Raw genomic sequence first — 11,372 nt, 5'->3', positions numbered from 1 at the left:
CCAGCCTGTTTGGACTGCCATAACTCTGGCTGTGTAGGTTCAATTGGTGTTTGGCCAATTGGACATGAAACTAGACACATAATGGCACAATTTTGGTGAAGAAACCATGCCCAAAAGACCAAAGCAAGTGGACCAAAAACTGGCCCCAATCCGGATGTCCTGCAACCAGATTCTGCAGAATGACCAAATGAACAGTAATTGTTCATTTGGCCATAACTCATTGTAGAATGGCCCAATTGACCTGAAATTTTTACAGCAACAAGTTAAGATATAGAAAAACAACTTTCATGAAGAAACCTACCCCAAATTATGACCAGAACCTATCCAACAAGGCAGTTGCAGTCACTATTCACTGCACTGTAGATATGGTCAGTTCTGCAATTTTTCAATCCGGCCAGCTGTGGTTTTTGGACCATAACTGGAGCTACAAAACTCCAAATGGAGTGATTCAAAAAAAGAAATTCAACTAGACAAAATAAGGAACAACTTTCATGTTTATCATTTTCTCAAATTCTCACTGCAACAGCAACTAATGGAACAGTAAAGTTTAGGTATGAAAACTGAAAAATTCTGCTCCCTTAGTTTAAGCTTAGAAATGGTATTGGTGATTAATGCCAACAAGTTTTGAATGCAAAATGTGGTATGTTGGGAGTGTCAAAACCAATGTACCTATTTTCTATGCAAAAGTCAACATTTTTGTTGACTAATGAAGTGAATAGTAACATCAAAACTTGAAATCCCAAAATTGAAGAATTCTAAAGCATCAAATGCCCTAGTATACCTAACAAGATTGGTTTGGATAGTTTGGCATGCCAATAGGGTTCAGTTAGCAGTACTGCACATGGCATTATGCCATTCTGTGATTTTATGGCTTTTAGCCATTTTGACATTGTGTTGAGACTTGGCCTCGTGCCTCATATTATTCTGACTTGTTAGCTGCTCATGCACACCGGGAGATACATATGTGACCGATGGTGTGACGGCCCGAGGTACTTGATACCCAGTGCCAGTTTACATGTTTATCCAGTCCAGTCGTTCAGTATAGGTTACTTGGGCAACCAAAAGAATGAAAGTGGATAAAATTAATGAAATAAATGATTATAACGAGTACAAAACAAGTAAAACATCGATACATTCAATGCATATTTATTTCTGTTATGTCTTTTTATTTTATTATTGGCACCACTAAGCATTATTGCTTAGCGCGTTGCTTTTGCCACGCGTAGGTTCTGGAGATACTGATCGAGAGCCCAGTAGACCGCAGACTGGGTGAGACCATCCTGCAGCTCTGCATAGTGTCCGTGTCACCTCACCATCTTCAGTGCATTGGTAGGACACTAGGTTTCATTTTGGTATTTTGTAACTAATTTTTATTTTCTCATATGTAATTGAACTTATGTAATGTATTTTGATGTCCATGTAAATAATGAAAATTGTGGTTATGAATGTAAAAATTTGAGTGTTTATTTATTGCTTGTATATGAGTATCATGAGAAATGAATGTTTGAGTAATGGAAAGGTTGTTGAAAATCATATTAAGACTTTGTTGATAAAATGGAGTTGGGATTGTTTGGAAATGATTTTGGAAGTGTTTTTCACAGGTTCCGAAGAACTGTTTTCTCCATTTTTAGCCGGTACTCTGCCGAATTTTCTATAAAATTTTCGAAACCTCAAATAAATTATAATGTCAATAAATGCCTTAAATGAATTATATTTCACAAGTTATATTCAAAACTATGATCAAAATTAATTAAAATAAAATAGAGTGTTCCGATACACCGTGTGACATATCTTACTCGGATATACTGTAGATGGGTAAGGGGTGTCACATTTAGTGGTATCAGAGCACGGTTTAGGCGTTTCTGGGCCTAGATTGAGTCCATACCATGCATTGCATTTGTAAGAGTCGAGGTGACACTAATGCAGATCTGTTTGTCTTTCTTATTTTGAATAGGATATGGACCCTACATCACAGTGGGCAGTTGAGGAGGAAGTGGAGACTCATGCTCCACCTGCAGCAGCTGAGACTAGGGGTATGGGAGAACACGCTCCGCCACTCAAGCGAGCCACTCGGCCTCCATAGGCCATGTTCCAAAGAAATGGCCGAATTCTTGGACAAATGGCCGGGTAATGCAGCAGACCACCACCACCACCTCCACAACCAAAATCACACTGAAAAATTGAGAAAGTTTGGAGCGTGGACTTCTTTGGCAAGAGAGAAGATGATTACATTGCGGTTGAGAATTGGTTGAGCAAAGCGTGAGTTTTAAAACAACTCCACTGCACTCCAGAGCAAAATTTAGAAGCTGCCATATCTTTATTGCAAGATGATGCATATGAATGGTAGGACACGGTATCCAGTGAAGTGCAGCCAGAAGTTATAACTTGGGACTTCTTCCTCTCTGAATTTAAGAAGAAATATATGGGTAGTGTATACCTGGAAGAGAGAAGAAGAGAGTTCATTAATCTGAGGCAGACAGTGTCGATTCTTGAGTATGAAAAGTAATTTGTTAGATTGAGCCGCTACGGAAGGGAGATAGTCCCTAATGAGGCTGAAAGGTGTAAGAGATTTGAAGAGGGACTAAATGACAACATAAAGATCATGATCACTACCTTGGGAATCATAGACTTCACCAAGTTAGTGGAAGCTGCAATAAAGGTTGAAAAGGTTAGAATAAGTGAGCAGACCAGAAGAGAGAGACAACAGAAGAGGGGCCCAGGTCAGTCTAGTTCATCTCCTGCATTTGGGAAGAAGTTCAAGGGTCCACCTGCATAGAGTTCAGGTCAACCACAAGGTCAGGGTCAGTCTCAGGGGCCTAGGCCACAGTTTACCCCTAGGAGAGGTCAGTCCACACCATCAGTGGGCAGCTCTCCAGGGATGGGGTTCAGGGGACCAGCCCCAGCATCTTCTGCATGTCCACATTGCCTGAAGTGGCACAAGGGGGAGTGTTGGAGAGTGACTGGTGCCTACTTAAGGTGTGGGTCAACAGAGCATCAGTTGAGGAACTGTCCACGCAGAACCACTACAGCTGCTCCAACGCAAGCGCATGCACTGCCTCCCGCACCACAAAGGGGTAGGAAATCTGGCAAATCTGAGGCAGTGGGATCATCTCAGAGGCCTGCATCTGAGCCAGCAGAGAGGCCTGATAACAGACCACCTGCCAGAGCTTATGCCATGAGAGCTCAGGAGGAGCAAGATGCCCCAGACGTCATCAGGGGTACGTTCTCCCTCTACAATACATCTGTGCATGCATTAGTGGATCTAGGATCCACTCATTCATACATCTGCATCAACCTACCCGTAGAAAGGGGGATACTAGTAGGGGAGAGTGACCAAGACATCCTGGTCACTAATCCATTGGGCCACAGTGTAGTGGTGAACAAAGTGTACAAGGGTTGCCCGTTAAGGATTCAGGGGTATGAATTCTTGGCAGATTTAATTGAGTTGCCTTTCCATGAGTTTGACGTGATTTTGGGAATGGACTGGTTGTCACGTCATCAGGCAGTAGTTGATTGCAAATTGAAGAGAATTTCTCTGAAAACTTCTGAGGCTAATGAGATCACTGTTGTGGGTGAAAGGATGATTTCTGTCCAATGTTATCTCACCACGATTGCAAGAAGAATGATGAGAAAAGGCTGTGAAGCCTACCTAGCACATGTGGTGGATACTAGGCAGGCTAAGCCAAACCTGAGTGATATACCCACAGTAAGAGACTTCCCAAAGGTATTTCCTGAAGAGTTGCCTGGTTTGCCACCAGAAAGGAAAGTTGAATTTGCTATTGAGACACTGCCGGGTACAGCACCCATTTCCATTACTCCTTATAGGATGGCACCCACGGAATTGAGGGAGTTGAAAACTCAATTGCAAGAGTTACTTGATAAGAGGTTTATACGCCCCAGTGTGTCACCATGGGGAGCTCCAGTGCAGTTTGTAAAGAAGAAGGATGGGACTTTGAGGCTTTGCATTGATTACCGGTAGTTGAATAAAGTGACTGTGAAGAACAAATATCTGTTACCTAGAATTGATGATCTGTTTGATCAGTTGAAGGGAGCAGGAGTATTTTCTAAGATTGATCTCAGATCAGGGTATCATCAGTTGAGGGTGAAGGATGTAGATGTGCCAAAGACTGCATTCAGGACCCGGTATGGGCATTATGAGTTTCTGGTGATGCCCTTTGGCCTAACAAATGCACCAGTAGCATTTATGGACCTTATGAACCGTATCTTCCATCCATACCTAGATCGGTTCGTAGTGGTCTTTATTGATGATATTCTGGTGTACTCCAAGACCAGGGAAGAACATGATGAGCATTTGAGGATTATTTTGCAAACCCTGAGAGAAAAGAAGCTGTATGCGAAGTTGTCCAAGTGTGACTTCTGGTTGAATGAGATTGCATTCCTTGGACACATAGTGTTAGCTGATGGGATTAGGGTGGATCCCAAGAAAATAGAAGCAATGATGGAATGGAAGCCTCCCAGAAATACAACTGAGGTCAGAAGCTTCTTGGGGCTAGCTGGGTATTACAGGAGATTTGTGAAGGGATTTTCCTTAATAGCTACTCCAATGACTAAGTTGTTACACAAGAACGTCAGATTTGACTGGAATGACAAGTGTCAGACCAGTTTTGAAAAGTTGAAGGCTATGTTGACAGAGGCACCAGTGTTAACACAGCCAGTGTCAGGAAAGGACTTTGTGGTCTATAGTGATGCCTCTCATAATGGGTTAGGGTGTGTATTGATGCAAGAGGGAAAAGTGGTCGCTTATGCTTCCAGGCAGCTAAGGCCACATGAACAAAATTACCCTACCCATGATCTAGAGCTTGCAGCAATTATCTTCGCACTGAAGATATGGAGGCATTACTTGTATGGTGAAAAGTGCTACATTTACACGGACCACAAAAGCCTGAAATACTTGCCAACCCAGAAGGAGCTCAACCTTAGACAGAGACGATGGATTGAGTTCCTGAAGGATTATGATTGTGTAATTGACTACCATCCTGGGAAGGCAAATGTAGTTGCTGATGCTTTGAGCAGAAAATCCATCACAGCTTTGAGATCATTGAATGCCCGTCTATCTTTGGTTCGAGATGGAGCTATTTTGGCTGAGTTGCAAGTGAGGCCAAACCTGTTACAGCAGATTTTAGATGGGCAGAAAGTAGATGAGAAGCTAATGGCTATTATGAGCAAAATCTCTGAGGGAAAAGCAACTGACTATGAGGTGAAAGCAGATGGGTGTCTCTACTACAAAGGAAGAGTATGTGTACCAGATAATGGGGAATTGAAAGCCAGTATTCTGAAAGAGGCACATACCAGTGTTTATGCTATGCACCCAGGAAGTACAAAGATGTATCATGATCTGAAGCTTCAGTATTGGTGGCCTGGTATGAAGAAAGACATAGCTGACTATGTGACTAAATGTTTGATATATCAGCAAGTCAAGGCAGAACATCAAGTTCCATCGGGTTTGCTACAGCCTATACGCATACCTGAATGGAAATGGGATCGGGTTACCATGGATTTTGTAAGTGGTCTACCTCTCACCCAGAAGAAACATGATGCAGTATGGGTGATAGTAGATAGATTGACTAAGTCAGCACACTTTCTGCCAGTTAGGACTGACTACTCACTGGAGAAGTTAGCAGAATTGTATATCAGTGAGATAGTTATACTGCATGGAATTCCACTTTCCATCATATCTGATCGAGACCCAATGTTTACATCGAGATTTTGGAAGAAGTTGCATGAGTCCTTGGGTACACAACTCCACTTCAGCACAGCATTCCATCCTCAGACGGATGGGTAATCCAAAAGAGTAATCCAGGTAAACAATTAAATCAATTGAATTAATACAACTATTGAACTAAAATGATAACAATAACATGAAATATATGTCAGGTCCTTGAGGATATGCTGAGGAGTTGTGTCATTGAGTTTGAGGGAAGTTGGGATAGATACCTCCCACTGGCAGAATTTGCATACAACAATAGCTACCAAGCTAGTATCCAAATGGCCCCGTATGAAGCACTGTATGGAAGGAAATGTAGAACTCCAGTGTGCTGGACTGAATTGGGCGAAGACAAACTGGTGGGGCCAGACCTGGTGAAACAGACTGAGGAGAAAGTGAAACTAATCAAAGCCAATCTAAAGGTTGCCTCAGACAGACAGAAATCTTATGCCGACCTGAAGAGAAAAGAAATAGAATATGCGGTTAGCGACAAAGTGTTCCTCAAGGTGTCACCGTGGAAGAAGGTATTGAGGTTTGGAAGAAAAGGTAAGTTAAGCCCTAGGTGTTAGTAGTATGCCCTAGAGCATATCATTTAGTATGTATCTTGTACATATTTTTATTAATAAAAGGCATTTCCACTTTTCCGTTTACATAATATATTTATGTGTAATAGAAAAGGTCCATTGATATTTTGTTAGAAATATTATTCTTAAGTTGTTAAGAATATGAGTGACAATATTTCTAGCACAAAGTATCATAAATAGGTTTACAATCGAGGATACTTCATAATAAGGACATGACTTATCCAGAAAGATTGTATTCATGTTTGTTCTCTAGTTATTTATATGAGATATAAATAAGATGGAATGGTGAGTCTCATGCCATATAACAAACATGATAAGCACTTATAAATGATAAGTAGGCTGAACCAGTGACACTTATGACAAGCACATGGAGTTTACTCTTGTCAATGTTTTGTCATAAATCATATCAGTGCATATAATCTTTAGACCTGAGATAGCACAGTTATCTTGTATATAGGTAGTTTGAGTTTGATACTGCTTTCATACTTGTACTGTGTATGGGTATATGGGCATGTGTTGGCTCCTACTAGTTATATATGGGGTAGGTGTTGGTCAAGATGGAATCTTCCTCTAAGTAAATAGAGATAAAATCCTATGTTCATTTAATTGTTCTTGATGTTTCAAGTTCTGGCCAGACAGATAGATTTATTGAAAAGAGTTTCGATGAGAAAATCTTTTAATCAAGAACTGGAATTAAAAGAGAACATAATATTCATAGCAAATGGAGTTTGACATAAACCATGACTCCAGCTTGAGTTGGGATTTTGTAACAGAGAGATTCTAGTGCATGGTAACATATGATTATAGGTTCATTTAAGGTAAACCTTATTACTAATTGGGTGGCTATGGCATGCTATGCTAGGTGTTAACCATGGTCTATGAGGTTCATAAAATGATTTAGAGAAATCATTTATGGTAAGAAAGAGTTCTGATGATATTAAGAGTTGATATCATGTCTCATTGCCAATTAGTGATGAGCCTAGTAAGTCACACACATACACAAGTTATCACCTATTTAAATATGATTTAATTAATTAATTAAAGAGTTTAATTGATTAATTAAATAGGTTTGGTTTGAAATTAGATTGCAAAGTCTCTAGCATGACTTGAAACCAAATCTAGATTATTGGATGTATAATATAAGTTAAATTTATATTTAAAGTGTTTAAATATGAATTTAATTAATGAGAAATTAATTAATAGAGATTAATTAATTAATTTATATTTGATATAAATTAATTAGAAGAAGAAAAATAATTATTTTGGGTTAAGAACTCAAAATTAAGACACAGGGGCATTTTGGTCATTTTGCAGTGTGACACGTGGCACCATGAGATGGTGACACATGGCATAACACATAAGCTTGCCAAATGTCTTTTTAATCATGTAAGATGATTAAAATCAAGATTAAATATAGGTTTGACACTTGGCACAATGTGATTGGGTCACTTAAACCTAGAGCTAATCAAAGGGTGACATGTGGCAAGGGTTTAATGTGTTAACCTAGCTATTTAAGTGTTGTTATGAGAAAATAAAATACAACCAGCAGTCACACTCCTTTGTCACGCCATTTTGCAGCCCTCCCTCTATTCTTCTTCATCTCTTATCAATTCAAAGAGATTAGCCATCAATCTCTTGAATTAAGAACACTAGAAATTGTTTCTAGTGTCCTGTTTACATCTTTAATTTCTTAAAAGGTAGAACTTGATTTTCTAATTAATAGAAAAAGCTTTAGAAGCTATTCAAGGGCTGCCATAGGTGTTCTTGGTGTGGACAAGCTAGAGGGACAACATCTGGTGTCCTGAAGACGAATCTCAAAGGCGACAACTGCGAGTGCATCAAGAGGTTAGTGTAATCGTTCTTGATTTAATCTAGGGTTCTAAAATTAATCTGATTAATTTTAAAATCTTAAATGGCAAATACAGATCCAAAAACATATTAAAAGAGTTTTAATATGTTGTTTATCATTGAAATCAAATAGATAAAAATAAATCTTGCATGATGCATGTGACCCTAGGTGAAAATTTTTTGAATTCAATGGTATAAACTTGTGTTTTTCACGCTTCCGTTCCTTCAATTGGTATCAGAGCCACTATATTTGCCTTTTAGATTGATGTTTATATGATTTAATTGTGTGTTTGATCATGAGATCAAGGGTTTATTGCTGGTTGCAAAGTCAAAGTGGCAGCACAAATGATGAACACCATGGTGTGCATGGTTGATGCATCACAATGGTGTGCAAAGGTAAATGGATGGTGAATGTGCAATTGTTGTATGATTTAAGATCCATTTTATGTCTAATTAAATTGTTTAATTAGAATTTTTATCACACAATTAAATTATGATTCAAATCAGAATTTTAAAAATTGTTTGAATGTGATTCAAATCTGAATTTTAAAAGTTGTTTGAATGTGATTCAAATCTGAATTTTTAAAGTTGTTTGAATCATATTTAAATCTGATTTTTTAAAATTGATTGAATAAAATTCAGATCTGATTTTTTAAAAAATATTTGAATGTGATTCAAATCTGATTTTTTAAAAAATGTTTGAATGTGATTCAAATCTGAATTTTTAAAGTTGTTTGAATGTGATTCAAATCTGAATTTTTAAATTTGTTTGAATGAGATTCAAATCTGAATTTTTAAATTTATTTGAATCATATTCAAATCTGAATTTTTAAGTTGAATATGAGATATTCAATTTAATTTAAGTATGTATGTTTTATTTAATTGTTAAATAGTGATATGCATGATGGATGATCATGGACTATAAAAGACCAATGTGATTGGATTTATTTCTTTTATGTTTCTTTGGGATTGTAAATTAATTAATTTATTTTAATTTATTTTGGGCATGTATTATTAAGTTTGTAATAATTTTTGGGTTGTAATTTCATTTATTTAAGTTCTTGTAAATTCGCCTTGGTATGCCAAGGATTACTATGTAATATTGGATTGCAAGAAGTTCAAGGAGGTCAAGAGCATTGGTGGGACCAAAGGGGAGGAATTCAAGATCAAGTGTTGATTATGTACTCCTTCAACAACTCTTGTAAAATGAATGAATGAAATGCACCTAGAACGCATACGATTCAATTCTTGGTGGCTCAGAATTGAATCCTTTAGAAAGTCCATGATCACACCATATTTACTGCTTATCCATGAATGCATGAGATGTATGGGAATGTATGCAATTATATGATATATGCATGCTAAATGGATAATGTGCAAAGTGAGACCTTAATAGTAAATAGAATAACCATAAAATCTTCCAAACAAATGATTAAGTTGGAAATGCTATAATTAAAGTAATTATAACATAGGCCCTCCATTGGGGCAATTATTTTAAGAAATTTTAAATAGTTGCATAAGATGCAATTTATTTAAGAGATTTTCTTAAGAATAATTGTTAAGCATGAGATGTTTTAAATATGTAAATGGTTTAGTGGCCAATATTGGATGTACCTGAGGACATTAAAATTATTTGCATAATTACTGGCTCAATGGGATCAACTTAACTAATGCAAGATAAGTCAATAATGGATGTACCTGAGATTTTGAGCATTAGGGGCTAGGTAAAGGATTGAACCTCACATGAGATGTGATGGGCAAAGAGTTGCTCACTTATAGTTTATTGTAATTCCAATAATGGATGTACCTGAGGATGATCAATAGAATTATAAGAATTCAATCACCCACTAGAAATCCATCCAACTAGGATTTCCGTTTTCTACTTTGGAAGTGTAGGATTCGCTAAGTTAGTGGGAGGACCAATTTGATTAAAAGACCATAATCATTTTGGTTAATTACATGATACATTTACTAATTAATCTGGTTATTTTCTGCAGTTAATTTTCTGATAAAAATGAGCAAAAAACAACCACCACCATCCAATATCCTTGCAAGCATACTTGATCACAATAGGTTGACAGGACCTAATCTGTCTGATTGGCTAAGAAATTTGAAACTTGTCATGAACCTTGAACATATAGGATATGTTCTAGATTCAAATGTTCTGGTCCCTTACCTCCAGAGGCCACACAAGAGGAACATGAAACTTTGGACAAGTGGAAGGAGCATGATATGAGAGCTAAGTGTTACATGCTTGCTTCCATGAGTAATGAGTTACAGAAGCAATATGAGAACATGCAGAGTGTGAGTGAGATCCTCCTTCACCTACAAGAGTTGTATGGTGAGCACAGCAGGAATGCTAGGTATGAGATATCTAGACAGCTATTCCGTATGAGGAAGTCTGAGGGACAAAATGTTGGGGATCATGTCCACAAGATGATTCGGATGATTGAGCAGTTGGAACATCTTGACTTTAACATGGATTTCCAACTACAGACGGATTTGATCCTTCAGTCCCTTCCTGAGTCTTTTGGGAATTTTGTGACAAATTTCCATATGACTAAACAGGAATGCATCTTAGCTGGTTTACTCAACATGCTGGTTATTGCCCAAAAGAATATGCCAGGCAATAAAGGAAAAGAGGTAGCTTTGGTTGCATCTTCTTCTGCTGGAAAGTCCATAAAGAAGAAGGGCAATAAGAAAAAGAAACCTCAGATTCCTGGTCCTTCTAAGAAAATAGCTAAACAGAAAAGGAAGACTAAAGCTGATGAAGGCAAAGGAAAGTGTTTCCACTACCAACAGGAAAGTGTTTCCATTGCCAATAAGAAAGTGTTTCCATTACCAGTAAGAAAGTGTTTCCACTGGCCAGAGTATAGCAATCTAAATGAAAGCAATGCAGTGGTGAAAAACAACTCAAGTTCAAAATATATTTGGCACTTAAGGTTATGTCATGTTGCAGAAGATAGGGTTACAAAATTGGAGAAAATGGGGATTCTATCCTTATTGGGCTCTGAGCCTACTCCAACTTGTGAATCTTGCCTTCAGGCAAAATGACTAGATCACCCTTTGTTGGACAGGGGCTAAGAGCTGAAAATATTTTGGAGCTAATACATAGTGATGTATGTGGTCCATTTAAAGAAATGGCTAGAGGGGGTTTTCAGTATTTTATTACCTTGATGATAAATCAAGGTTTGGGTATTTGTATTTGATGAAAT

The 11,372-nt window shown here is 37.8% G+C and overlaps 1 pseudogene; it reads left to right on the top strand.

The window, feature by feature from the left end:
* The first annotated feature begins 3,961 nt into the window (after positions 1-3,961).
* LOC131171232 (uncharacterized) overlaps positions 3,962-11,372 on the top strand; it is a 28,774-nt pseudogene continuing 21,363 nt past the window's right edge.

Source organism: Hevea brasiliensis, chromosome 12 (genome assembly GCF_030052815.1).
Source record: "Hevea brasiliensis isolate MT/VB/25A 57/8 chromosome 12, ASM3005281v1, whole genome shotgun sequence".
Lineage (NCBI taxonomy): Eukaryota > Viridiplantae > Streptophyta > Magnoliopsida > Malpighiales > Euphorbiaceae > Hevea > Hevea brasiliensis.
This window is presented reverse-complemented; position numbering and strand designations above follow the sequence as displayed.